The sequence below is a fragment of the Octodon degus genome, unplaced genomic scaffold (assembly GCF_000260255.1).
Source record: "Octodon degus isolate 3935 unplaced genomic scaffold, OctDeg1.0 scaffold00012, whole genome shotgun sequence".
Taxonomy (NCBI): Eukaryota; Metazoa; Chordata; class Mammalia; order Rodentia; family Octodontidae; genus Octodon; species Octodon degus.
This window is the reverse complement of record NW_004524588.1, coordinates 11,731,181-11,738,540: the sequence shown is the minus strand read 5'-3', so window position 1 is coordinate 11,738,540 and position 7,360 is coordinate 11,731,181. Positions and strand designations below refer to the sequence as shown.

Here is a 7,360-nt window from a genome sequence, read left to right as displayed (position 1 = left end):
TTGTACACTGCCCATATGGTTCAAAATCACATCCTTAGACACAGATTACCTGCTCTCACTGAATTTTTGAAAATGTAAAATTTCTGAATGACAAATTAACCCCCCGAATTTTTTTTAACAAAATCTAATTTTGCAGACAGGTTCACATGTAAAAGGGTAGGTACTTAGCCACCTCGGCATTGATTAGTTTAGGATGTCTAAGCTCTGTTACACATGGCTTCCCATGGCTTCACTCTACAAACATATTTACAATGTAAAGAATACATCTACAAGAAATCTACATTTCAAGGGTTTTACAAATCAATCTTGTATCTTTCCCCTGAATTGACTCTCACAAGACTCTATCCCCTTCTCATTTTCTATGCTCAGCTTAACAGTCAAAGTCTACTTAAATGTAGCCCAAAAATGTTAAGATTCGGCCATAGATTTATAGTACTTAAAACCATGTGCAATTATTCACATCTTCACAACATATAGGAATTCTGATTTTTCAGCTTTTCAAGTTCTTTAATTTGTTGTCTCAAAACCAATATGCTTTGCTCTCACAAAGTTGCTTGAATTTCACATACTCGGACTAAAGATCATAAATTTTTTTAATTCAGTACATATTTCTGACATGTGAACACTGCCCATGTTATGGACTTCTTCACACAATCTTGATGCTTGCTTCTCTGCGTGGTCTGCGGGCCAGGCTTGAACATGTTTTATGAGACTTTCATTGAAGTGTGCTACTAGCATAGGTGTTAAGGAACATGCAGGGTGGACAGATGACTTTTGCAGCACAACTGCTGCATTGGATGCTTTACTACTTGAAGTACGATTTGGATCAGGTGATGGACTTCTCTGGCTACCCAAGCACGGAAGACTTCGAGGAGAGACAGGGTCATGACCCTGCTGTTTGTCAGCAGTGACAGGCTGCTGCTGTGTGGCTGACTGTGATACTGGTCCCTGCTGAATTACTGGAGTACTAACCTTTGACTGTGATGAAACAGGAGGAGTACCAATCAATGGTTTGATAGGAACAGTGGTAGTTTGAGGTGTGTTTATCCTTGGAGATATGCAAGATCTTGGGATGAGGCATCAGATGTTAAAGATATGGGAGACTGATTAGATGGCTGGGCTTATGCAGACAGCTGAGCAGCTTGAGAAATCAGAGATGTTATGTTGGAAGCAGATGGTCCAGCAGCAAGAAACTTATGAATTATAGACTGCAGTGAAGCTTGTGTCATGGCTGCTGTAAGAACTTCATGTATTTTGGATACGTCCGTGTTAGCATTATTGAGTTGCAGAGTGGCTTACAAAGCAGGAAGCCACTGTCTAAGAAGATTTGAGTCCTGAAGTAATGGAGGTATGGGTGACTGTGGAACAGGAGATATGGGGACTGCAGAAGCAGATGTCAGAGATGCAGATGTCAGAGATGCAGATGTGGGATTCAGTCCAGAGGCAGAAGATGTAGAAGGAGTTGTGCAAGAATGTGATACCGATTTGTCTCCTGCTGTAGATTTTCCACCGGCAAACCCATTAGTGGCTGTTGCTTGCATCACCTCTCTTCTGTAATCTCTGTCTTTCAGAAAGCTATTAACTGCCACCTTATTTGCCTCTTTTTGTCTCTGTTCTCTTTCAAGCCATTCTTTTGGTTTTTCCCACTGTGAAATTTGTTTGGCAATTACAGTAATATTTTTTCCCAGAAGAGCTAATATGCTTAGACCAGTCATCTGTTGAATCATAAGGCGCATCTGAAGTGTTGCTTGGATCATTGCTTGGATTAGAAAAATATGAATTTGAACTATGAAGAGCGCTGTGGTTGTGTGAACTTTCTTGTGGAGAGTAACTGGTCCCTACCTTCCCTCTCTCTAACTCTGTGAGTATGCACATTTTGGCCTTATTGTGACTTGTGCTGTCACTATATTTGTTTTCAGGACTATCAGATCTTTGCAACATTTTATTTGGTGGTGAAGGATCTGCGGTGCCTTGCATCTTTTCACATCTGTGATCACCACTACTGGGGTGACTCTTTAATGAATACTTAAATGCCTGGAAAGGCTGCGAGTCCCCCCTCTGGTCATGACAGTTCGGCTGAGTCTGGCCTTCCTCTTCCTCTTTGAGGTCTGGCTTGCCTTCTCTCAGCCCAGCAGCCTTTTGCAGTTGTGACTTCCTTTCTTCACATTCAAGTCTGGCTACTGTAGTTGCAGTTTAGGGGTAGTCCTGGCTGGGGGCCTTCTGGCAGCTGGTCCCAGGGCCTCCAAGCTGCAAAGGGTGGAAGCTACCTTCAGAAGGAAGATGGTGGGATGCAAGGGATGCCATAGTGGACTAAATCCTAATTCACAAAATTTATCATCACTTTATCTGTATAAAGTATAATCTCTCATTCGCATAGATTAAATTTCTTCCTGACCATCTATATTCTGAAGTCTTTACAGATGGAGGATCTAGGCCCTGCTAATGTGCCATTATCCTACTTACATCAATTTTCTCAATTGCTAGTCTATTTATCAAATTCAAGAAGACTAAAACAAGAGGCCAGACCTTATGCTCAGAGTTTATACCATGCTCTATCTTGAGCTTTCTCTGATTTCAATAGTCACTGTGGGTGACTCACTGGAAGTGCTTCATGAATAAACAGTAAAACATTGATTCCAAAATTGGGGGATGATTTAGGCCCCATGTTTTTCTTTCTGCATAATGTAGAGTTTAAGTAAATAGACAAATTAATTTAATTCATAACAAAACAATCACCCTTTCAGTTTGTCATATTCATCAGATGACTTCAAGTAAAAATTTTAAATAAAATATATGCTATAAAAATTTTGGTGGTGTTTTATGTTCCTCATTAAAATGTCTGGGGAATGGCTTCTTTCATTTTAAAGTACTGATTATTTTTATACAGGGCTATATATAGATTCTATTGTATCCTTTTCTTTGAAAATGCAAATTCAAAAATATTAATGACATAAAATACAGTTTACATGGATTTGCCAAGACAGGGCATGTTAGGTCTAATTTTTCAAGCCTATGAAGAATGGAGTCATTTATCATAGCCTGTCTTTAGCTAACATATGATTGGAACCGCATCTTCTCTCCCCCCTCTGTTTTGCCCTGGGGCGAAGGGCCATGCTCAACCATTGCCATCTGTCTACATGTGGCCATATTGCCTGCAGATCCAAACCTTGCCTCTTGCTATGGTCCCACATCTCACATCATAGCTCCACCCTTACTAGGATACATTCAAAGTACCCAAAAAAGGAATAGTTTCATAGACAGTTCAGAACTCTGACATCAGTACATAAATAGTTCTCTGCTTTCATTGATCTTTGCTTTTCTTTCATCATCCAAGATATCTGTGAATACCTCCAAGACAAGTACCCAAGATGTCTGTGAATATGTCCAAGAAAAGCAACAATGACTAGGCTGATAATGACACTACCTGAATAAAACAAGAGATGTAGCCACTGCTGACAAACCTGTAGTGTGGGAACCAAGGGAAACCTACCCTGCTACTGAACTCAACCTCTCCTATGCTAGCCCAGCTTCAGGCATACATCAGTTCACCCAACACAAGCCATCCCATAGTCACATCTCTTTGGAAACACAGGGCCCCAAGCAGTTCAATGCCACTGCATATAAATAAGATTCAACTTTGGAATAGGACATAGAGATGTATCTCCAGCTCATATCATTCTTTCTCCATTTTGCTAAGAGCTCATGTTCTTCTTGGTATTTTATAAAGCAACCACTACTACATCCTCTTTCATACACTGGCAAACTGAAGGATAGTGGGGAGGAGAAGAGAGGGACATTATGGGAGAAAGTTATGAAGATGTCACATTGGGGGCTGAGCAGATCTAGTTTTTATGAGGATATGGTATGAAAGAGGAAGAAAGTGACTGAGACATTTTTGTGTTGATGTAATAAAATACTCAAGGCTGGATAACACAAAGAGGTTAATTTCACTCATGATGCTGGTGGCTAGAAGATCCAAACACCATAGCACTATCAGCACCCTAACTAGTGCACACTGACTGCATCCAACATGGCAGAGAGGAAGAAAGGAAATCAGACATATGTCTAGGTACACATGTGCAAGCAAGGAAGCAAGAGGCTTGGAGGGGCCAGGCTTGCTCTTTTGTAATAATTTCCTCTCATAAGAACTAATCTATTTTGGAGAAACACATTCCAGACCTGACGCACTCCCATCAAATAGCATCCAACAACTCACATGGGCAGAGCCCCCTCCCCAGCTCACATCCACAAGAGCTCACTTCTCAAAGGTTCCACCACTTCAGCACCACCACCCTAGGGACCAAGTTTCCAGCACATGAACTTTTGGGGGCCAAGCCATAATCCTAACCATAGCATAAGGCAGGTATGAAATGTACAGTATATTTCCAAGTGGGAGTTCTGAGTGATTAATCCAAATAAGCCTGATAAAGTGACTGAGTATCCTCACTTTTGGACATTGGGTACTACAAATACGTATTTTTTAGTTTATAGCTGATTAAAATGAAAAAAATTTAAATTGGTAATTACACAGACGTGTTCAAACTAATCACTGGTCTGGAATTCAGTTCACCCTCATTAAGTCAGTGAAGACAATATTCATTGCAGGGATTTTAAATCCCAGAGCCTATTTATGGTTTTGAACTTTGAACCCATGGCTTTAAAACGGCAAAAGAATACATACACCAACATAGCCTAATTCTTCTCTAGTTCATCTGCCTTCTGGGTGAACAGATTTTTCTTCTGAATTAGATCACACTGACCCAACCTCCCATTATCAACCAAGGAACACAAAGAAATAACAAAACTGTTTTTCTGTGATGATGACCATGATTTGGTTTTTATAATGAGCCCAAAGAAAGCTCTGAGTCTGTTTTGGGCTCAAAACATATAAATCATTTTTGAGAGCTCAAAATTCCTGACTTGTGAATGTTACTTTGCAGAATTGTGATAAAGCATTGCTAAAGTGTTTCATTGTTGGCATACTCTGTCTATTGTGCATTCTTTTAAAAGAATATCAAGAGTTATATCAGTAACACCCAAAAAGTGTGTACTTAATCCTAGAGGAGAACATCTCCTAGTGGTTATAAATACAGGTAATTAGTGCCTATTGTCTGGCCCAAGAAACCATACAACCTCATGGACAATGATCTGAATATGAAGAATTGAACCATGATTGTTCTCTGGGTAAGATATGTTTTATAAGAAATAGTCACGATACCATTACTTGAAATGATAGAGCGCCAAGAGTATCTTCTACAAAATGTGAAAGGCAAAAAACAAAACCCTCCAAAATGAGTTGTTTTCTTACCTTCATCCTTTGTAAGAGAGAAAAGCCCTACATCAAAGAATCATGAAATTGCATGGCCTCTCTTGCAGATGGAAGCAAACAAAAAGCAATGAAAGAAAGTCACTGAATTTGGTCTCCTGGCAACAGAACTGACTCAGATGGAAGGCAAGATGAGAAAGCCATGGCTATTGCAGCCATCTTGTAAGACTAAAGTTTTTTTGAGAATGGGAGCTCTTAGTAAGGAGCAGAAAGACAAGAGACAGGGCCCTTCATCCGTGAAGCACCATCCCAGGCCTTGCTAGCCTATTTCCAGAGTTCTCTTTCATGAGATAAAATGCACCTATGTCAGTTAAGATGCAGTTTCTTTGAATATTTACTAGCAGCCAACCCCAACTCTAGCTCCCTATTAACTTCCCAACCAATTTGAAAAGCTGATGCTAAACAAAATTATTAAATTATTTAACTGGAATTCCAACTATAATCCTGCCATTCCCAAGCATGATCACATCAATGAAAAAGGATCTTTATAGTGCAAAAGAAGCCAAATTAAAAATAATTTAAGAAGAATTACGAATCATTCAGTGTATGTCAGGGCCATTAAAAAATAAAGAGAAGGGCACTCTGCTCCGCTCTGCTCAGCTCCCCACACCGCTCCACGCTGCAACTACCAAAGTCGACCATGCCTCCCACGTACGCCGATCTCGGCAAGTCTGCCCAGGATGTCTTCACCAAGGGCTATGGGTTTGGATTAATAAAACGTGATTTGAAAACCAAGTCTGAGAATGGATTGGAATTCACCAGCTCGGGCTCAACCGACACAAAGATCACCAATTAGATGGACAGCCTGCAAACCAAGTACAGGTGGACTGAGTACGGGCTGACGTTGACGGAGAAATGGAATAGGGACAACACCCTGGGCACCGCGATCAACGTGGAGGATCAGCTCACGCGAGGACTGAAGCTGACCTTCATTCACCCTTCTCGCCGAACACCGGGGGGGTAAAAAAGCAAAGATCAAGATGGGGTACAAGTGGGAGCGCATCAACCTGGGCTGCGACGTGGACTTTGACATCACGGGGCCTTCGATCCATGGCACCCTGGTGCTGGGCCATGAGGGCTGGCTGGCCAGCTACCATATGAATTTTGTGACTGTCAAATCCCGAGTGAACCAGAGCAACTTTGCTGTTGGCTACAAGAGGGATGAGTCCCAGCTTCACACTACTGTAAATGAGGGTACAGAATCTGATGGCTCCATTTACCAGGTGAACAAGAAGCTGGAGACCGCTGTCAGTCTTACCTGGACAGCAGGAAACAGCAGCACTCGCTTTGGCATAGCAGTCAGGTATCCGAACAACCCTGATGCCTGCTTCTCGGCCAAAGTGAACAACTCCAGCCTGATTGGCGTAGGGTACACTCAGAACCTAAAGCCAGGAATCAAACTGACACTGTCAGCTCTGCTGGATGGCAAGAGTGTCAACACCAGTGGCCACAAACTTGGTCTAGGACTGGAATTTCAAGCATAAATGCATACTGTACAACTGTGAATTTTAAACTATTTTGCAGCATAGCTACCTTCAGCATTTAGTGTACCTTTTAGTGTTTTATGTCTGGGATGCAAGAATTGCTAAAAAAAATTATGTCAGACTTCCCGGTTAAAGATGATTTAGCTTTAAGCTGTTACCAATACAGAGGTACAGAAGAAACCTGATTCCAAAAAGGACCTTTCAGCAGTACAAGGGGGGGGGGGGACTTGGTAGCCCCTAGCAATGCCAGGTTCCTATTCATAAAGAAATTTGGACATGGCTGCAAGTGGAAGCTGGCAATGTGTAGGCACTTTGCAATTCTGCATTGAGTACATGAGCGAATTGTCACTTTCTGAAAATCAAACCCCAACTTTCTGACCCTGACTGGTGAGAAGCTCACAGCTTTCTGGTGTGTACAAACTCATCGGAAAGGGACGTTTTTAGGCAGACCTTCACACCCTGCTCCCACCCCTGCCCCTCATCCCCTCTTTTACACCAGAAGTAGTCCACAGGGTGCAGTAGCTGGTTTTTGGGGTTTTGTGTGTGTGTG

The 7,360-nt window shown here is 41.7% G+C and overlaps 2 pseudogenes; one reads left to right on the top strand and one right to left on the bottom strand.

The window, feature by feature from the left end:
- Positions 1 to 464: 464 nt before the first annotated feature.
- On the bottom strand, positions 465 to 1,992 carry LOC101567947 (annotated as a pseudogene).
- Positions 1,993 to 5,966: 3,974 nt separating this feature from the next.
- Positions 5,967 to 6,825, top strand: LOC101574709 (annotated as a pseudogene).
- The last annotated feature ends 535 nt before the right edge of the window (positions 6,826 to 7,360 follow it).